The following is a 23,442-nucleotide window of genomic DNA, read 5'->3' as shown; positions in this document are numbered from 1 at the left end:
TCTCTAACATTCTCTGCACGTCCCTGAATATTGCAACGTTGAAATGTTTGCCAGTAAACGTCCTGTTGCTACTTGACTTCAAAATATACTTGAAGAAGAAACTACCGAAAAGTAAAAGTGGTCATTATGCAGGACTCCCAAATCACCTACAAATGCCTTCTAAATCAGTAGTTTTCGTGCCAAGGACCCCCAAAATGATAATGTGTTTGGCCCCGGACCCCCATCTGAAAATGTGCTTTGTTTTGTGCCAGGGACACCAGAAGAGATTTTTTTTTCTTTTTTTTTTTTTTTTGATAGCCAATGTTAACATCTAAAATGACACGGATGCTTTCCCCGTTTTGAAAACTGTAAATGTTTCGAAAATAGGGCCACAGTGCATCTCATTATGAGCTTGTAGATCTGCTAATAGAAAAAATATCTAATTATAAAACGATGAGCTTAACAATCAAAATCTACAAAGTAACTCGTAACTAAAGCTTTCAAATAAATGTCTGGAGTAAAAAATGTAAAAGAAAGTACAACATTTGCCTCTTGAGTTTTAGTGGAGTAGAAGTATAAATCATCTGAAATGGAATAACTCAAATAAAGTATACCTCAATGTCATACTGGAGTACAGTACTTGAGTACATGCATTTAGTTATTTATTCCCGCCACTGCATAGGGGTGATAAGGACTCCCTCTCTTTTGGACGCCCATTTCACTTTCATTTTGGTTTATTTGAAAAGTGACAGCGCACATGAATAAATACTTCACTGTCGGGTGAAAACCTTACATCTCCATATTTCCCTGCTTCGACACACAGGTGTGGCGCATTGTGAGCTTGCAGATCTGCTATTTGTGAGCTTACAGAGGAGAAGCCGAACTTGCTATTTGTGAGTTGGCAGATTGGCTATTTTCACTATTTAAATAACATATCGTCACTGTCTGGCCAAAACCTCTTAACTCCATGTTTGAGATTTTAGATTTTTTGGCATAAATCAGGGCTATTGAACACCCTTTACAGCTGAGTGTTGGTTAAAATAATATTGAACCAATGGAAAGTAGTAAAAAGTGCTTAGGACAAAACCTCCTAACTCCACACTTTCTGCCAAACCAGCTAACTCCACCCGATTGGCCCTGTCTTTTTTTTTCATAAATATGTGCTATTGAACACCCTTTACGTCTGTGTGTTGGTTAAAATAATATTGAACCAATGAAAAGTAGTAAAAAGCCCTTCGGTCAAAACCTCCTAACTCCACTTGAGCTCATTTTCCCCGAAAATGAACATTTTGGAGTTAGGAGGTTTCGGCCCGACAGCAGAGATATCATTTAAAAAAAGGAACGGTTTTGGACATACAAGGTTTCCACCCGACAGCAGCGACATGGTAAAAACAAAAACTAAATGCCACTATTGGCCCAGGGGCTGTTTTTCATGTGCGGTCCCTTGCCAAGGTGTTAAGAAGCCTTCCTAAAAAAATACATCAAAGCCGAAAACAAAAACAAGACTTGCAGATTGAGAAATTGGAGATGAAGACGTGGAATTGTTAAAAAGCAGTAGCATTGACGTGATATTGTGTGTTGTTGCGTTAGGGAAGAAACTGTGTATCTCCATATCTCAACCTTTTTTGTGATGTTAATAAATGAATGCCCTGCGTTATTGTACAAAAGATTCACATTGTGATATGTTATGAGCTTGTTGAACAAACTGTTTGTTTTTAGTTTTTTTTTGAAAGATTTTTCTATGTGAAAGTGGTTAAGTGTGTCTGTGGGTTTCATGAATATTGAACCAATGAAAAGTATGAACAAGAAGCCCATACCCTAGGTGGGGTTGGCAAAAGGGCATTTTTGTGTGGAGTTTGCACGTCCTCCCTGTGTCTCCTATGGTAGATACCCTCACAAAAATCCTGGTCTCTATACTGCCTCCCCTGGGCAGCAGTATAGTGGCAATATAGGCAGGCGCCAGGGCGCCCCCCCCCCCCCCCCCCCCCCCCCGACGGGTGATAAGAAGCGGCCTGCTTACTCCTCATGGGAAGGAAGCATGAGCTCAGTTCAGGACTCTCCCCAGGTTGGCAGAGGGAGAGCAGCGCCCAGGATTACAGCTTATAGGCAATTGGCACTGGGTGGAAAATGGGTTACAAAATCGTGGGATAAAAAAAATTAAAAGAGAAAAAAAGGGAAAAAGGGCCAAGGAGTCGAGATGAGTTGTGAAGCTTGTAGATCTGCTGTGTTCACAGGGAAAACAGGGTGTGCCTTGAGGTTTTAATCATGTCATGAGAGGTTTACAGCAGAACAGGCTAAGTTCAAACATAGTGTGAAGTGGTGCAACTGGCTCCAGGGTTCCAAACTGAAGAACACACTTCCATTGTAGTCAGACTCTCCCACCTCGCCCTCCTAGTACTCCCAGACAACCACTTCACCCACTAGCACTTACTTCTCCAGACTCCCACTCGCCCCCTAATCACTTTAACTCTCCTCGTAGCACTTCTTGAAAGCTAGCATTAGGTTACTTAGATTTGCTTTTGTCTCCACCACAGATGTAATCAATGCTACTCGGATAACACATTGTTTAGACAGAGATGCATCCTTTCCCCTGGTGAGGCACTAGATTGTTCTCTCTGCACTCAGTGCTGGAAAAAAGTACTCAAATGTGTTACTTATCAATACCGCAATGTAGAAATACTCTGCTAAAAGTTAAACTCTGGAATTCAAGTCAAGTCAAGTCAGTCAAGTTGAATAAAAGTACAAACGTATTGGTATCAAAATGTACTTAAAGTAGCAAAAGTAAAAATTACGCATTATGCATAATGTCCCATTTCAAGTTTTCAAATGTATAAATAAGTTTTTAAATGAGCAGATCTACAAGCTCACAATGCATCACATCGTGACGCAATGTGTGCTTGTAGATTGGCTATTTAATTCAAATGGAAAAAACGTATATAGGGTTGAAGACTTGAAATGGTTAATGTATGTTTTGTAATAATAATCAATCTACAACGTAACTACGTTTTCAAATAAATTTAGTGGAGTAAAAGTACAATATTTGGATCCGATAAGTAGTGGAATTGAAGTAAAACTATTGGAAATTGGAAATATTAAGTACATTTACTTAAGTAGATGTACTTAATTTTCACCACTGTCTGCACTCTACTTGGGCCTATGCAACTATAGGCCTATCGTTTGTTGACTAGACTCTCTAGAGTTCATGTTCACTCTGCTTATATTCCGATACATGCACTTTGCACGTTGCTTTGGATAAGAGAGTCTGCTAAATGCCGACATTGTAAAGTCCCCGTGCGCATTGTGCACATGCTTTGAAGTACAAGTACTAAAAGTAAATGTGGGCCTACTCGTTATGCAGAATGTCAAATAATGTACTTAGCAAACAAACAAAACAGTCGGTTCCATATTATGGGCACAAAAGTGGGCATGCCAATATATGGGCATATACTGACGACATCAGGGATCTCCATATATGGGCATAAGGGAAAGGACTCTATATATATGGGCCTAAAGGGATATCTCCAAATATGGGCATAAAATAGAAAGGCCTCTCCATATATGGGCATAAAAAGAAATAAGGACTGACATCTCCATATAGCCTATGGGCCGTGCCCGGCCTCAAATCGGTCATATATGTGGTTGTCCTGAAGTGAACCGCCAGAAAAGGGTCTGGCCGTGGCCCAAATTTATAAATCTCCAAATGATGTGCATAACTGGGTCGGTCAAGCATTCCAGAGTAGGCTCTATTTATTATCATTTATTTATTTTTAAATTTCGTCAAGGTTTCTTTGAAAATAGGCGACGCGCATACAGTAGGTGGAATTCACTCATGTTAGCCTAGTCGCTCCTTCTGGGCTTGCTTTCATAGACCCGTGCTTTCTTGTTTCTCCTGGCAACACTGGAGAGGAGAGGAGGAGAAAAGACATGCTCACGCCGTCGGTGTGTTGTGTTGTGCATGGGGGAGGGGGAAGGGGGGGTGGGGGGGGCTGCTGCTCAAGGCTGTGTGCAGACGGCGGGCCGCTGTGCCAGACATACAGAACAGCAGGTGGAACAACACTGCTTGCATGTTAAAACACCCTCACTGACCCAGTGTCTGTCCAGGTGAAACCACACCACTGTCCCCACACACACACACACACACACACACACACACACACACACACACACACACACACACACACACACACACACACACACACACACACACACACACACACACACACACACACACACACACACACACACACACACACACACACACACACACAGAGGAGAGGAGATGGAAGGTGAAAACGCTAACCGACTGAATAGCGTGTTGTTATTCCAATACCGAAATCCTGACGTCACTCCAGAGCTGTCACGATAATGACATTTTACATGATTGATCAATTATTGTCACTCAAATAATTGCGATTGACGATTTAATTGTGTTTTTGTCACTGACAATTACATTTCGGTTTGGCTATTAGGCTTTCAAGTTGCACATGGCTGACACAAATAGCCAATATTAAATAAATGAAAGACATATTTGACAACTTACTTATAACATTGATAGTGGAAATAGCCGATCTACAAGTCACAACGTGTCACGGTGCCACGCGTTGTGATCTTTTTTTTCTTTTTTTTTTGGCATCCCTGCAGGCAAATCGTAGATTGTGTCATATAAGAACTGTGTTCCTAAAATATACAAGAAACCACCCTGGGGATTTTGTCAGGTATGTGACTGTGTCATTTATGATATTGAGATTGATACTGTAACTGTCTGTGTCTGTGTTGTGCTGAGAAAAGCTAATATTTGGATAAATTAGTACTTTTTCAGTTCATCAGTTCATGCATCATATCCACATGAGTAAAATCTCTGGGCTGATTTGTTTATTTCTGGTACACAGTGCACAGTACATGGTGCTATATATGATATATAATGACCTGCTGTGACGTCATGTCATGTGCGGTTATAACCCCATGGGGAAACCCCTTGGAAAGCCTGTACGTCAGACTCGCGTCATCCAACGGGAAAACCCTTGGAAAGAAACACATGGTGCTGAATTGTGCAACGTCCTCTGGCAAGACGAAGCAAAGATGCTGCCGCTTATTATCATGTTCATGCTGATGTGTCAACTGTGGTACAGTATTGGATCACAGAGGACAACCATGGGAACGCCGTAGCCCTGATATCGATTTCACTGTCAAAACCACTCATCCACTCAATCCAGCCGTGATGAGCGGACGAGACAGCTTACACACACAACCAGGGGCGTCACAAGGGGTAGGAAAGTGGGACTGAGTTACTGGGGCCCAAGGTGGAGGGGCCCTAATAACTTTATCTATTGAAAAATAGCAGATAATACAAGCTCACAGCGCGGCACCGAGTGCCCCGCTGCGAGCTTGTAGATCTGCTATTTTTGAAAAGTGGTGAAAATGTGTGAAAATCTTTGAATATATGTATTTTTTAAGCGAACATTTCTAACTCAAATTTTGCTTCTGGGGGTCCCTGGAACTAAATATTTTGAGATCGGGGTCCATGGCCAAATACATATCATCTTGGGGGTCCTTGACATAGGTTTCTTGCACACATTTTCACGATTTCTCAAAAATAGCAGATATACAAGCTCGCAGCGCGGCACTCGGTGCCGCGCTGTGAGCTTGTATATCTGCTATTTTTCAATAGTTAACATTCATGGGGGGCCTGCAGTGAATCCTTGTACCCAGGGCCCAGAATTTGGTGTGACGCCCCTGCACACAACAACCGCTGTGTAGTTCCCCCGTTTGCTCGTTTTGAAGGTTTGGCCTGATGGTGGCGTTAGGGGAAAAGGTCATAGGATCAACTAAAATCAATATACGTTTGTTACTCTTGAGATGAGAATGTACGCTGCAATGTTCATGGCAAGCTGACCTATAACCGTGATGCTTTGAGATGGACAAACAAACATCCTACAGGCAGAGATTAGAACATGAAATCCGTGAGAGTTACCGACCGACCTTTAAAGGGGCCCCACCGTGCTTTTCAAAATATATATTTTTATATAAATATTGGTCCATAATACGGTTTTATACAGGTTTTAACCTAAACAACCACTCGGATGTTTAAATTTCATGTTCTGTCTGTCTCTAATTCCAAGCCATTTCATACCAAAAATGCCCTTTGTTGGCAACGGGGCGCTGTCTTTGGGCTAAAATTGGAACGATACAGAGAAGATTACATGGTTCTCATCGTCGTACCATGTTAGAGTCAATCCAATTCAAGCCAATTTTAGTACCACTTTACCTCATGGTTCCACCTCATATATATATATATATATATATATATATATATATATATAGTCTCAATAGAATATAGCCTCCCAAAAAGTACCATCCCCTTCTCGAGGGGGCCCAATAGGAATTGAGCCCATTTGTGACATAAGCAAGGGGCCGATTTCAAAAGAGTACCGTACAGACACGCCCATTCAGAAAATCACTGAAAGGAAAGGCAAGGCTTAGAGTTAGTGAATGGGTTTTTTGGGGGCTAGAAGAGACACTGGGAAGACCAAAAAACAAGATCAAAATGTCTCTTTTTGAGTAAATGAAGTCTCTTTATGGGCCTCTCAATGGATTTACTATGGCGGAGCTTCACTTCGCGTGCACGCCCAACGTGCGTTTTAAACAAACCGCGGACATTACCGATGCGGGCGGGACCGGAGCAACGTACTGTAAGTAATTATACTTTTACAGTAAATACAGTAGATTGACAGTCCTCACCGTCAATGGCGCCATGATTTTAACCCTTTCAATGATGGTGAGGATTGTCAACGGCAGCAGAACTGTTAAGGGACCCTTACATGTTGAAAACCAGTGCTTTAAACATTAAAACATTTGAAAGATAGATTGTTCAAGGAATCACACATACAGTAGCTATGCCTAGCTATGGTTCACTCTCAAGGCATGTCCATACTTTCTCAGAGTGGCGTGGCCCTGGCTCAAATCTCAATATTATGAATTTTACACAAGCGGTGCACTGTTCCATTGTCTTCATTATTAGGATTTTCTTTTACCGCTCTATTCAGTTGTTGGTAATTATAAGGAACAAAGTTGTACTCATTCCTACCTGGTTGAAAGACAGGGAATTGTTGTTCTAAGACGTATTTATTCAGTACTTTACCATGTAACACCGCAGAGAGAGTTGTGTACCACGTCAACGCTGGGTTCCTTGAAAAAGTGTTTTGTTGCGTCTTATCAAGGCATTATTTCCTCTAACGTTTCTACACACACACACACACGCACACACACACAGGACCAGACAGTTCATTATTTCCCAGAGTCTAATTCTGGTTATTATTGGCTGGGCTTTGCAGCGGCACACTAAAAGCATTTATTGACCCATAAACAAACTTTAATGGCTATTGGAGGACTTGGAATTGCTTATGTGGAACTACCGTGTTGTATCAGAAGCAATTAAAAACCTGTATTTAAAAGTAATTAATGACGACGTCTTATTAAATGGGAGAGAAGCTCAAACGAGTTTGCGTCGCGTATACAAGGCTGGCAGGCGCTCAAAAGTGTTTGGTTTATGCGCACGGCGTCCACTGAGAGGGGGAGAGCATTGTAAAGGCCATAATGGTGATATGGATATAAACAGACAGACAGACAGAGAGGCATTGATCCTCCTCTTGATCGATGCCTGTGTGTTGGTTTGCAGTTCCCACAGTGCAAGCCTGTTGGCAAGGCATCGATGGCAGTGGCCGGCTACCCTCATTCTCCTCATTGCTGCTCTGACACATTTGGCGGCGCCCCGTACAAGATGCTTGTCTGCAACGTGTTTGTCCTGTTTGATTTCCAAGAGGAAATGCCCTGTTTTGGGCATTTCCTGCTGAGAGTTTTTTTTTAATTATAATTCTTTTGAGTGAGTTTCAGCGATGCCATCGGAAATCACTGATGGCATATGGTAGAAGAAGCGCTGCGTGGGTCTGTGAGTAATACAATAGGCTGAAAAACAGGTGCTCTTTGGAGAGGGTATAGGAGATAAAGACAAAAAAGATTCTAGTTCCATTCCATTCATCAGGGTCCGCTCTGATGAAGCGGACCCTGATGAAGGCCAAACGAGTCCGAAACGCGTTGGTCTTTTCTTTTATTGCTGCCATGAGCTAAAAAAAACGTGTTTTCTACTTTGAACTGAACAGAGTTGCCTTGGATTTTTTCTAAGTTCCCCACCTCATCAGTGCACTTGTTTTGGTTACAATGGAATGGAACTAGAATATTTTTGTCTTTATATCACTGATGGCATAATTCCTAACTACACCAGTCCTCTGCCAAGGTACACCAGTCTTCTGCCAAGGGGCACACCAGTCTTCTGATGCTATACCATTGAGTGCACCACCATCTTTTGGCTAACATAATGATTTCACTGCCTTCAGTAGATTCCCCCCCCCCCCCCCCCCCCCATAGTCAATAGGGAATTTAAGGAAACCGTTTCTACTACCGCGACATGAGGCGGGACTATGGCTGCTATGACGCAATCGCCGTTGCGGTCCAAATTGTTAAGCAAAGGGCATGAGCATGTGGGAAATATATTGACCACACGGCGTCCGGTCGCGTCCGGCCTCGAAAGTGCTACTGGTGGTCACAGAGTGTCTTTTCCTTATCTCTTGCTCCTAGCTCTGCTTATCCTCTTGACTCCGCCCCCTCTTTTCATCTGACCTCTCATCTTGACTCCACCCCTCTCCACCCTTTCTGGTGTGACCCCTCCTCTCTTAATGGCCCTTCCAGTCCATTCTCCCCCTCCCCTCGTCTCGTCCCTCCCCTCCGCTCTCTCTCGTCCCTTCTTTATTTATGAGCTGCAGCTGCTAAGTGTTTTAACATTTACTGACCTTCATTTAAACACACTTTACACTGCGCTGTCTGTCTTCTTCTCCCTCCGTCTCTCTCTCTCTCTCTCTCATCCTGTGTGTCATCGTCATGGTTGGTGTGACACACTGAAGAATGATTAAACAGCACTCAGCTGTGACCCCGGGTTCAGGACATCCTGTGACATTCGTGTGGTGAAACTACTCTTGACTTTTTTTCTTCTTTTTTTTTGAGCGGTGGTCACAACGCTCCTATACGTGGCCGTGTGTGTGGGTCTGTCTGTCTGTCTGTCTGTCTGTATGTCTCCGTGTCCGTAGCCTGGCCCTGCAGTAACCTTTTCTGACCACACATGTTAAGGGAGGGGCGCTGTTGCACACACACACACACACACACACACACACACACACACACACACAAACACACACACACACACACACACACACACACACACACACACACACACACACACCACCGCTCAGTTCACACGAGTGTGATTTCTTTTTTTTCACTTGAAAGCAGGGATTCTCGGCAACCTTTTTTCTTTCAAGCACTCCCAGTTTGATTTACATTTGGCCATGGACCCCCATTTGATACCATAAAAAAAGCCTTCATCACACATGTTGTGCTGATATTTGAATACCGGTGTGTGTGTATATATATATATATATATATATATATATATATATATATATATATATATATATATATCTTATATATATATCTTATATATATATCTTTTTTCTATCGGGGAGACATTTCACAGATACCGATATGATCCGATATGACCAAATAAGGGCATATTGGTGCCCTATATATCGGTTACCGATATATCGGTCTGACACCACATTTGTGTACACTCTCAGAGTTACAGACCCATTAGGGCCCATTCCAATTGTACACTCTCAGAGTTACAGACCCATAAGGGCCCATTTGATTCCAATTGTACACTTGTGTGGGCGAGTTGGTGTAGGCTGTGGACGGTTCAGAAACCTGCCTAATATTCAAATAACCCTCACACTTGCTTTCTTCTCCTAGTTTATGTAGGCTAATGAATGATGTATTTGCAGTGAATACTTGTATCTCATGTTTTGCAATGCAATGTAACATTACGATGGTTTTGTAATTGATTTGCTTGATTTAATATGTTGATTACAAAACGGCTTCGCCCCACAATTCGCCAACATAGCAGATCTACAAGCTCACAACGCATCGCAATTGCAATTGCGAGCGCGTAGATGTGTTGTATACATCTAATAAAAGGTTAAAGGGATATTTCACTTTTGGTAATTTTATCGTCTAATCAGGCTTTTATGAACACCCTGAACAGTTTTTAATTCGCTTGATTCAATATTTAGATATTTGATGTCAATGTTAACAGGCCCTCCAGGCCCAGGGCCTCTCCCCACACACACCCATTGTAACTTCAAACTTCAGTTTAACCATATTTCACTTTAAAAAAAAAAAGACTTTTGGTAATTTTATTGTCTAAACAGGCTTTTATGAACACCCTGAACAGTTTTTAATTTGCTTGATTCAATATTTAGATATTTGATGTAAATGTTACCAGGCACTCCAGGCCCAGGGCCTCTCCCCACACACACCCATTGTAACTTCAAAATTCATTTTAACCATTTTTTGTATTTTTCTTTTCCATTTTCCCAAACAATTATTAAAAATAAATGAAAAAATGTATCGAAAAAACACAGAAAAAATAATGGGTGTTTTTAATGAATCTATCATGGTTAAAAACAAGTTTGAAGTTACAATGGGTGTGTATGTGGAGAAAAGCCCATGAGGTGTTTCCCTGTTGAAAGCGGAATATCCCTTTAATTCACGAAGAAGCACAGAGACGAGACAGAGTGACAGCGTTTAGTGACAGATGCACAAGGACGGACAGACGGGTAGTAGAGGACAGTAAAACATTGATTAACCCATTTAGGCCTAGGATTATTGACTGCTTTAACTATTGAAAAATAGCAGATATACAAGCTCACAGCGCGGCACCGAGTGCCGCGCTGCGAGCTTGTAGATCTGCTATTTTTGAAAAAAAGTCGTGAAAATGTGTGCAAATCTTTGAATATATGTATTTTCGAAGCAAAGGTTTGTAACTCAAATTTTGCTTCTGGGTGGTCTCTGGAACTAAATATTTTGAGATGGGGGTCCTTGGCCAAATAAATATCATTTTGGGGGTCCTTCACATGAAAAAGTCTGAGAACCACTGACATAGTAGTCTCTCAAGAACAAACGAACTGAGCTCCAGTTAAGTGAAAAGGACCTTTTCTTTGACGATGGCTGGCCAGATTGCTGACATAGAAACATAGGGTTTTTTCAAAAAATCTTAGAAAGATTCAAAAGACACTTATAGAATCGGGTGAAAATTCTAATTTTCACGATTTTTCAAAAATAGCAGATCTCAAGCTCGCAGCGCGGCACTCGCGCTGTGAGCTTGTATATCTGCTATTTTTCACTGGTTAAAGCATTCAATAATTCTAGGCCTAAACGGATTAAATGACAGAGACAGGTGCAAACAGGGACAGACAGAGAAAGAGAGAGAGAGAGAGAGAGAGAGACAGACACGTGGACGTCTGTGACCTAAAATACATCATTCATCCTGACACTCTCACATATTGTACTTTCATGCTCCTTTCACATGCATATAAAGTTTCACTCACCCAAACAGTACATTCTCCTATATGCATATTATATTCCTCTCACGTAATTTCACTCTCTTACCGTTGTTGCCTATTGAGCTTGGCACATTTCTTGGGGCAAGCTGCCCAGGGTTCGGGCTCATGTCACTCATACTACTAAAGACAATCTATGAAGGACACTCATGGATGAATGGCGGCGCACGTGCAAATCGGCATTTTTAGCCTGCGTGGCAACAGTTTATGCTTTGTGTGTATGACATCAGACCAGAGCTCCAGTCGACCTACATAATACGGTATGAAGCCTTCGCAATTCATCTTTGTTCAATCTAAAGAAACGGGTAGCATTATGGAGCAACACGAGGAGAACAGAGAAAAGGAGCTAGATATAGAGAAGAGACTGATGGAGATGAAGGAAGAATTTGAACGTGAGACAGAGAAGAGACAGAGGGAGATCAGAGAAATGGAGCAAGAGGTGAAGAGGAGGAGGGAGATGATAGAAACTGTACCCATCAGCCCATCGCAGTCCGTTTGTGGCGGAGTCTTTGGTGATCAACAGCCACTCCTGGGAGCGGTGAAGCCCACATCTCCCCAGAACACTGAGGTCTTCTCCTGTCCTGCGTGCATGTATGCATTTACCTCTCGCAGCTTCCTGCTCAAACACATTAAGAAATCCCACAGTGACCTCGACTGTCAAGAGATTAGGAATGTACGGGTGGCCTCGGCACCCTGTGAGCAAACCACCAGCTATGGAAACGGCTACGGACAAGGAGACACAGACCAATGCAGATCTTACGGAAACAGCCACAGACAAGGAGACACAGATCAGCGCAGTGATAACCGCCACCCAGAGTCTTTGTCTCAAACAGGAGAAGTACAGAAACAAGAAGACGCAGATCAACAGAGATCTTACAGTAAGACTCAAACTGCGTATAAAAGGAAACGCCACATCTGTAAACAGTGTGGTAAGCTGTTCAACCTGTTAGATACTCTAAAGGCACACCAGCGAAAAGAACACACTGGGAAAAGAACATACAACCGTAAACAGGGTGACAAGGGCTTGAAGAGGAAGCCCTACCGCAAAATGCTGAGAGATGGACAGATCGGGCAGCAAAGTGGAAGCTCTTTAACCGGCAACAAACCGGGACCGAAACCAAATTCATCCAGGCCTCGGGCCTTCCCCTGTTCTTTGTGTCCAAACGTCTACACGTCTCAGGTCCACCTTCAAAAGCACCTGAGGTTAAAACACGACAAAAGTAGAAGCTCTTTAACCGGCCACAAACCGGGACCGAAACCAAATTCATCCAGGCCTCGGGCCTTCCCCTGTTCTTTGTGTCCAAACGTCTACACGTCTCAGGTCTACCTTCATAAGCACCTGAGGTTAAAACACGACAACGGTAGAAGCTCTTTAACCGGCCACAAACTGGGAACGAAAACAAATTTATCCAGGCCTCGGGCCTTCCCCTGTTCTTTGTGTCCAAACGTCTACACGTCTCAGGTCTACCTTCATAAGCACCTGAGGTTAAAACACGACGACCTCACCTCAGGAGACATCACCTCGGCATCCTGTCAGGGCATCACCAGCCCTTTAACCGGCCACACACAAGAAGACGAAGACCGAACAAGATTGTACAGTCATCAACAGAGCAAGATTTTAACTCAGCCAGAAGTTGAGACACAACTGTTCGCTCACACTGTAGAGGAATCCGACATCCGTAAACAAAGTGACCTGAACACACCCACGCATACCCACACTGGAGAAAATATTCCCCCTGAAAACAGTGTGGCAGACAATGGCCACGTCTTCCCCTGTCCTATGTGTACGTTTGCTTTCGCGTCGCGGGTCTACCTATATAAACACATGAAAAAAAGCCACAATGACATCTACTGCAGAATGCTGAGTAACGGAGAGATCACCTCCGGAGCCTGTCAGGAAATCCCAAGCTCTGCAACCAGCCAGAAACATGGAGACACAGACCAACAGAGAGCTCACAGTCGGCAGCAGAGGCCGATTTCAACTCAACCAGGCGAAGTAAAGACACGGCAGCTGTCTTACACAACTGCTGAGGAGGAACCCCATATCGATAAACAATGTGACCAGAACAACAGTGAGTTATGTAACTGGAACGTGCCACAGCATAGCCAACTGGGAGGAACGGCTCCTTCTGAAGACAGTGCGGAAGATGGGTCTCTATTCCCGGAACAGTCGTCCAGGACTCGGACTCGGACTCGGACAGACGTACAGAAGCAGGAAGACGCAGACCAAAGCAGGGGGCAACAGACAAAGACTGGAAAAGTAGCGCCTAGTCGTATGAAGAGACGCAGCGTCTGCAAAGAGTGTGGTAAGCAGTTCAACCTGTTACGTAGGCTGAAGAAACACCAGCTTGAGCACCGTCGCCGCCACACTCGCAATAACACTGAACAGGGTGACAAGAGCTTAAACCAGTTAGATATTTTGAAGGGACAACATCGCCTCCACCCTGTGGAAAAGGCTTCCAATGAACCTTCCCCTGAAGGTTCCCCTGAAGGCTTCCTATTCCTGGACTCTTCCAAGACTCAGGTCTTCAACTGTTCCGTGTGTACATATGCCTTCGCGTCCCAGGCCTACCTGGAGAAACACCTGAAGAGAAGCCACAACGACCTCTACTGGAAAATAGTGTGGAATAGACAGGGAACCTCAGCAGACCGTCAGGTAACCCCCAGGCCTTCAACCAGCCAGAGACTTGGAGACACAGACCAACGGAACAAGACTTTAGCTCAGACACGTCAGTTTCCTCACACTGGAAATACACCCCGAATCGGTGAACAGCGTGACAGTGACAGTTCCGTCGAGCTACAGTTATATGTCGGGAACACACGTCAGCATATCCACACCGGAGAAAGACACTTTAACTGCAATGAGTGCGACAGGGGCTTCGAAGACTTGAGGAGACACCACCAGCATCAGCACGGTGTCTCTTCTCTTCAAGCGTCCCCTGTAGCTCTGCCCCAGTCTCCCCAGGAGAAGTTCAGCTGTGGCGAGTGTCCGTATGCGTTCGTCAGTCGGGACATCTACCACGCACACTTGAAGTCGAGCCACACGGACCTCTACTGGGACTTGGTGAGGAAGGGTTACATCAGAACTGGAGGTAGCCAGAGAAACAGGGGAGGTAATTACACATCATCGTATAGACCTATACCCTGACTGGCGTCTGTAAACTGTGTGACCAAGAGTTTCAGACATGGAGCAACCTGAACACATAAGAGTGTCTCTCCACCCTGGAGATAGTGTGACAAAGACGTTCAATGTGTTTGGCACTCAAAGCCTGTGTTTCTCAGTGGGGTCATCATGCTTTTTGAATCATTTTGTTATCGCCCCTTGGAGAAAGATTATAATAACGCTGACACCAACCAGGACCCAGTATGCAAATGTAGGGTGGGTGTATCACCTTTGGGCTACTCTGATTAGATCTAACCAATAGAGTCTGTTTGAATCTTTTTGTAACCGCCCCTTGGAAAATAAAAGAATAAAAGAACCAGACTAATATCCACGCAGTGATATTGACTGGCTACCCTTTTGTGCCCAAATATGTAGATCTCTGTATCTGTTAATCAAGAGAATCAATAGATTATATTTTGTCTTTTATTTGTCACTTGCTCAAGCAGCAAAGTGTTGGTTGCTCACGTGTTGACACAATACATTCATTTTCCAGAAGCTGTGCTAACAAAATACAATATAACAAGGGAAGAATATAAATATATATATTTAAAAGTAAAAGAAAAAGAAAACAAGTTAAATGCACAGGTACAATAGTAAGGCGGGTATGGTATGTATATTTAGCAGCAGCGGGGGGATGTGCAAGAAGATGGATATGGCATACGACAATCGTGTAACACAATTGTGTGCGCACACTATGTAAGTAATGTTTTGAGCGCCTGTCCAGGATTCTTCCAGTTTGAATGTTGTTTTTTTGTTTTATTTTATTTATCACGATTATTGTGTTTACCATGTCTTCAGCTCATACAGCCGCAGCAGAAAAAAGATAGGTGATCTTTCTGAGCCTTGAGCCCCAGACTATGAAACACCCCCAGTGTTTCATAGTCTGTGTATATGTGTTCATAACACTGGTATGTGTCATATACCAGTGTTGAGTTCGACTGCAAATTTTTAATTAGCTTTAGTCATTGTATTTTGAATAACATGCTGTTTAGTTTTAGGCACATTTTAGTCACTTGAAATGTTTTTTGTTTAATCTAGTTTCAGTCAACTAATTTTAAATCAAAATAGTTTTTTTTTTTTCTTGCTGGGCTGTGTTGGCAGCGAAGTGGCCGATCTTCGCTTAGCTGCATGTCACCCATGATGAGTGGTCTTAGTTCAACTGTCAGTATGTTTAGTCAGTTTTAGTCATCATATCTTATTTTTTTTATTTTTTTTCGTTTTTGAACATTTTTCGCTATAGTTTCCGTTGACTAAAGGCGCTGTCTCGCTTTCTTTGCCACAGTCTCTGTTCATTCTCCAAGTCCACCCGCAAAATGGAGAGGCAAATATCAAACCCAAACTAGAAATACTGTTCCTACGAAACAGTGTGGGCTCGCTCGTGACTATATTCTGCAGCGTGCCAGCATGTCATGTGAAACTCAACCAATAATCCAGCTAACACCACTCCCAGATTATTTTCCACCAATTGCGCCTCATTGGCTAACGGAACACGATATGTGGCGGAAATAATGACGAAACCATAGTGTTTTCGCCTTTGAACTGTCTGCGGCGGAACTCACTATATAAATAATGAGGATAACATAGGATATCATAGTGTGAAGAAAATCACTGACATCATAGTACTAACATCACAGTTCTATATATCATAGTCGGACGTCATAGTACTGGTGTCACAGTTCTGACGTCATGACGAGTTGTGAGCTGGTATTTTTGTACTTTTGAACAAGTGCTTTTTAGAAGCATGCACTTTTGAATAATTGTTTTAACGCAAGTACTACAGTAGCTAATTTAACTCAATTACACATTTGACATAGAAACTTGTATAGTTCAGTAATCTTTGACCTTCTGACCTCTTCACACTTCCCTGATCTTTCTCTGTAAAGTTATGTTTTTTTCCCCCTTTGTCGTGTCTGATTTTCCTCTTTGTCGCCTCTTAACACATGGGAAGCCAAGGTTTCTAACATTTTTAGCTGTTGCTGGTGCCGCCGTTCACTTACGCTTTATTTAGAAGAGCCTCGGAAGCTTCGTGCGTGTGTGCACGTGATTGTCCGCTGACGATTGAGGAAGATAATCCATTTGTTTACAAACGCTCGCGAAACTAAAATCCAAACCGGGGCCGACCATTGCGGTAAAGTGTCGCCGTGAAAACAGGCAGATCTCTGCTTCCCTGGCATTCTTTGCACCTTATTCATAGATAAAGCTGTTTTTATGTTTCAGCCTAGAATGGAAGTGTATGCAGCCTAGATCCTCCATTTTGTTTCTCTGCAAGCCACGGTATGACATATGGACCAGGGTCTTTCACAGGGTACACAGGACGGACGTAAGTTAACCCTTTTTCTCGTTGAGGGGCGAGACAATTTCGTTTTGGCACAGCGACCTCCAGTGGCTGTATCTCGTTATTGAACGAGTTTGGCCCCCAAGTTGTTAATTGCCACCATTGAATTGCCACCCATGTCTGAAATTACACCATTTCACACCTGGGAAATGCCCCCCTTTCTCCATGACAGAGCTTGGTCTTCCCACTGACTTCCCACCGACATGCCAAAGTCAGGCCCCTTGAAATTGTCAACTGCCTCATCTCATCTCAGCTGTTATTGACTCAAGTACTTTGTCCTGCCAGCGCAGATAAGCATTGCTAGGCATACACGGCAACGGTTTGTGTTGTGTGCAACATCAGACCAGAGCTCTAGTCAACATATATAAGACCTGAAGAAACCTTACTCGTTCACTTTGTCCCTGTTCACCTAGATGTAGTAGATCCACAATGAAAAGAGCATAGAGCTGAGGAACCCTTACTCGTCCGCTTTGTCCCTGATCCCGTAGAATTAAGAGATCGACAACAACAAAGCCCACTTTGTCCCTGATCCCCTAGAAGTAAGAGATCGACAACAACGAAGACCACTTTGTCCATGTTCACCTTGAAGTAAGAGATATCTCAAACGGTGAGAAAGAATAAATACTTACTTGAGCTCATCACAGCATCCTAGAGGGCGAACAAAACAACCGATCCAATCTCTTGACCTTAGCATCCTCTTTGGGTTTTACACATTCCTTCAAGGCATGTTCTTCAGCACCGAACAATCTCCACTCATGGAAACAGTGGAGACTATTCTGATCGTCTCCTGTCCTGCTTGTACGTATGCCTTTACTTCTGAAGACGTCCTTGTCAAACACATTCAGAAATGCCACAAGGACGTCTACTGCCAAATACAGGGGGATGGACAGATCAATTCAACACCCTGTCAGCAATTTGGAAGCTGTGTATCTGGCCAGAAACTAGGAGCCACGGACCGCCCAAGATCTTACAGTCATCAACGGACTAAGACTTTAACTCAACCAGAAGACGTAAAGGGACCTCTGCTAAAGAAACAGACTAAGACTTTAACTCTACCAGAAGAAGTAAAGCAACCCCAACCAAAGAAACAGATTAAGACTTTAACTCAACCAGAAGTAAAGCAATCTCAGCTAAAGAAACAAACTAAGACTCTAACTCAGCCAGAAGAGGTAAAGGGGCCTCGGCTAAAGAAAACAACCAAGCTTTTAACTCAACCAGGAGTAGAAGGAAAGAAACCTCGGGTAGAGGAACGGGCTGAGACTTCAACTCAACCAGGAGAAAAGGGAAAGAAACCTCGGCTAGAGAAAATGAATATCAGTGAGCCGTGTGATGAGAGGTTCAATCTGCCAAGTAAGCTGAAGGAACATCTGCATATCCATCAGCATGTCCAACATATCCCTGCCGGAGAAAGACCTTTCAATTGTGAGGAGTGTGACAAGAGTTTCGAAGACTTGAAGAGACAACACCAGCATCACACTGGAGAAAGGGTTTACTCTAACAATAATGTAACCGGTGACGAAATCCCAAACCCCCAGACTAAGAGTTTTAAAGATTTAAAGGTACAACACCATCATCTCCACACTAGAGAAAGGTCTTCCACTGACAATAATGTGACAGTTCAAGAACCTCCAGACTACCAGACAAGGTTTTTCTGTTCTTTCTGTTCCATCGGCTTCTCATCTCGGACCCAACACGATAACCATGTAAAAAGAAACCACGAGAATGCAGAGATCTCCTCAGCAGGCTGGCAGCAAATCAGCAACACACATGGAAGCACAGACCAACAAAAAATCCACAACTGTGCGACAAAACAGATGTTAACCCAACCAGGAGTCGGAAAGACACAGCCGCTGTCTTACACAGGAAAGGAACCCCACATCCGTGGGCCATGCGACAAGAACACGCCACAGCATATCCGCGCCGGAGGAAAAGCTTTCTCTGAAAACAGTGTGTCAGGTGATGTGCCTCTAACCCCGGAGGGAATTGGGTCCCAGTCTTCCAAGACCCCTGTCCACTGTCCCGATTGTACATACGCCTTCTCAACTGTGGAACATTACTATAGACATATGAAGAGGTCCCACAACGACCTCTACTGCCAAATGCTGAGGTCCGGACAGATCATGTTCGACCAGAAACATGGAGTAACAGACCAACAGATCACGACTTTAACCCAGCCAGAAGTAAAGACAAATGAGCCGTCATACACTGGACCCATCACATCGCTAGTTCCTCGTTTCGGACATAGCAACTCTTTCACCAGCCAGAAACATGGAGAAACTGAGCAACAGAGCAACACTGTCCAAACTCATCCTAAAGTAAATATAGTTCCGGACCCCTGGACATTCAGGAAAACTGCTGATCAAACTGACTTCCCACTCGGCACATCACTTCCTCGGCTCCTAGGAAATGCCTGGAACACACAAAGTGACCTTTTCAGACAGAAATATGGAGACAAAGACCAGCAGAGCAAGCCTGCAACTCATCCAAAACAAAATGATCATCAGCTGCCTTGCGCCATAAAGAAACCCTGCTGCTTTAAACACGGTGACAAGTGTCCCAGTGAGTTTTGTAAACCAACAGCATTACAGCGTGCCCGCACTGCGGCAAAAGCTCCTACGAGGAAAAAAGCTTCCACGAAAAACAGAGCGACGGCCATCAAACCTCGGCCCCAGTCTTCCCATGAGACTCCTCCTTCCCGTCCAGACTCCTCCACTCAGTCCTGGGTAGATGTATTCTGTTCAGATACAGATATGATGACTTGAAGATGTGTCAACTTGAGGGAGAGACTCCCTACTCTGGTAACTGCGCGCTGTTGAGGTGCCAACGTGCGTCTCGTGCACGCGCGATAGAACATATACGATATATACTTTATATCTTTTTTTTTTCTTCTTCAGTCATACTTAGCGGGTGTATTGCTACTCCAGAACCCGCCATGCATATCGTTAAGGGGAGCAAAAGTGTAGTGTACCGCATAACGCTGCGCACATGCAACCGAGCTGCCAGTCGGGTTGTTTAGGATGATAGAACGTTTCCGGTTCCCTAATGATTCCCTCTTGAGCGTCCGATTGCTAAACGGTTCCCTTCAGCGATTCCTATAGGGCGTTCCAAACAGACCCTTATCAGGTCTGTAACTCTGAGAGTGTACAGATGCTATTGGAATTGTAGGGCAGACGTGAAGCCCACACATACCAGACCTGACAGTGATGAAACCGGTTCTGGAAACAGTTACACATGTGATGGAACCGATTCCTCAACGTTCTGGACCCTAACCCTAGCTGCCAGAGGCGCTTCTTGCAAGACTTGGGGAAGTGATGTTTGAACGAGGCATCAAGCAAGTCTATCTGTGTCCCTTAATTCTGACGTCATAGACTACGTATCCATATAAGCACAATGGTGGCGGGTATTGCATAACCGGATGGGTCATGCATTCCCAATTTGCATCGTTACCGGCAAGGTCTCTTTCCTAAAGTATTGGACTAAGCTCTAAGTCATTTTCTTTAGGGAATTTATATATATTTGCCTGAATCGGGAGGCTCTCTCCATTCTGACATGTCGCCACTCCGAAATTGACTTCTTATTGTCGGAGTGGCAACACTCCCATAGGGGTTAGGGTTAGAGATAGGGTTAGTGTCGGAATGGTGACATGTCGGAAAGGAGACATGTTGGAGCAAGTTGGTGCCTCGACAGAAAGCCAACTTGCCCACCCACATACATACAGAGAGCACTCATCACCCTACTTGCGCGCTCTTGTGAAATCTCGCTACTACGTACAGTATCATCATTTGGATGACGGAGCGTCGGGAGGGTTAGCGACTCACCCCATGGAGGTTAGGGTAAGGGTTAGGTTTGGGTGTCAAAAAGATGACACGTAGTAACAGCGAAACGCTCCCGCGCGCTCTGCTATTCGCACTAGTTTTTTTCAAAAGTGACCAGAGTGCACAAGTTGGCACTTAGACCTAGAGCAGTCTAGTTCTATCTGTTTCCCTTTTATGCACACATGGGGATCTCAGTATCTGTGTGCATGTGTCCCTTTTATGCCCATACCTGGAGGTCACCGATGTCATCATTATGACATCATAGTACTAATGCTGGCACTGGCAGCTGTAATAATATTGTAATGGGTACTGCACTTTTTACACTGACAACATGCGGGCACAAGATGCTTTTGATGTTTTTGTGTGACTCTGTAGCATGATCAAGTAGGGTGTTCATTTCCAAAAACAAAACACTCAGAAGTTTGGATATGGAGAGTGTCTGCCCGACACAGCGATATATTGACGATAGATTGGGTATGCCACTGTGTACAGTAGGCTAGTTTGTTTGTCAGAAATGTGCGATTCTTGCACAAGCTTATCTCTCGTGCCTGACATGCCGCTGCCGCGACCACCTTTGTTCCTTCCCTTGATGTGCTGTTCAATCCTGGGTTTTCCCTTCACCATATACATCCTCACAATTTCAATGAGAGAGAGAGAGAGAGAGAGAGAGAGAGAGAGAGAGAGAGAAGACGTGTGATAGATTGACGGCTGGTGTGTTTGTTGTCGGTGGCTTCCCATGTTCTTTTCATCAGACCATCAGGTCCCGTTGGTTCCCAGCGAGCACCCTGCCATCTCTCCCTTTGAACACAGGGAATGAAGATGAGCGCACACGCACACGCACACACACACACACGCACGCACACACACACACACACACACGCACACATTACTACACTTCAGAGGACATACTTTTTTTTCTCTTATCATTTCCTTTTCTTTCTTTGAGCTCCTACATCTGGCTTTGTCCGTCTGTCCCGTGTCTGTCCGTACGTCACTTTGACCAAGCTTATGGACATACTGTCTCATGTGGTCTATGATGTCAGACATGATGTCAAATCCATATCTGGAAAAAGTGTATTTTTAGTTAAAGTCAATGGAGAACATGTATTCATGAATACATTTATATAATTTAAACTATATAACGTATATTTTAGCAAAATGCATGCATGCATGTCCCGCTGAAGCCGGTCGATTTGACATATGGCCCAAGTGCGTGCAACCAAAGTACTATAGTCTGCAGGGCAGGGCAACCACACTAAAAACACATGGACAAACACACAAAGTTACGTAGGCTATTGGAGCGGTTTAGCACAGCTCAAAAAGGAAATACAAAAATAAAGAAAAAACATTTCTCTTTCGAGGACCTGGAAAATTGTCCACACTACCCGTTTATTTCTGAAATTCTACAGTGGTGTAAAGTAACTAAGTACATTATGATTTACTTACCGTACTTAAGTACAGTTTTGAGATATTTGTACTTTACCTGAGTATTTCCAGTTTTCAGTACTTTTACTTCTACTCCACTACATCTCAGAGGCAAATATTGTACTTTTACTCCACTACATGTTATTTGAAAACTTTAGTTACTAGTTACTTTGCAGGTATACATTATGATATTGTAAAGCATACATTAATCCACTATTTCTCTATTTTATACCTAGGCTATTTGAAACTAGCCGATCTACAAGCTCACAACGCGTCGCATTGTAGATCTGCTATGTTCAAACGTTTTGTACTTTAGTTTTGATACTTTAAGTATTATTTTGTTCAATACTTTTGAACTTTTACTCAAGTACATTTTGAATTCCAGACTTTTACTTGTAACGGAGCATTAGTATTGATACGTTTACTTAAGTAAAACATTTGAGTACTTTTTCCACCACTGAAATTCTACTCTACTTTTGGGGACATTTGGCCCTCACAAGCATATTGTAATACAAGCACGAACACACGCACATACGCACACGCGCCACAGAGATAGAGAGAGAGATATGGACGCTGAGCTACCCATCGTCGCATCTCCGGGGCCTGTTTCCATGTTGTTGTTTTTGTGAATGCATGCGTGCATGCAGGCAGGTTCAATAGGATCATCCAAGCGCTGCAATCGATCACGGGCTCCCCCGCATCCATCAAAACGGCAACATGCTAAATCCCTCCCGTTCCTCCCCCGGGCTCAGCCCCTCCCTCCCCCCTCCCCCCAGATGATGGAATGGCTCCGTGGAAATCTAGAATGACAGATCAAACAGATGTGTTTTTTCTTTTATACAGTGCTATATCATGGCTGTCGGGTGGAAACCTTGTAGGCCCTATGTCCAAAACCGTTTGTTTTGTATTTATCATTTTAAAAATGATTTAAACTAGAGAAAACAGCCGATCTACAAGCACACACCGCCTCACACCGCGAGGCATTGTGTGCTTGTAGATCTGCTGTTTTCACTACTTTTGTGTGACGGCCTTGTATGATGAATCATGGCTTTGCTTTGCGAAAAAAAATTCAAATTTGAAACTTGGAGATACGAGGTTTCTGCCCGACAGTGACGATATGCACACTCTCTCTCACATGCGCGCACACGCACACACAGGCGTGATTATATCGCTATTCTTGCGAGCGCATCAAATTGAGAGGACGGCATCGGAAATTGCTGG

Source organism: Nannobrachium achirus, assembly GCF_963921795.1.
Source record: "Nannobrachium achirus genome assembly, chromosome: 19".
NCBI classification, from domain to species: Eukaryota; Metazoa; Chordata; class Actinopteri; order Myctophiformes; family Myctophidae; genus Nannobrachium; species Nannobrachium achirus.
This window is presented reverse-complemented; position numbering follows the sequence as displayed.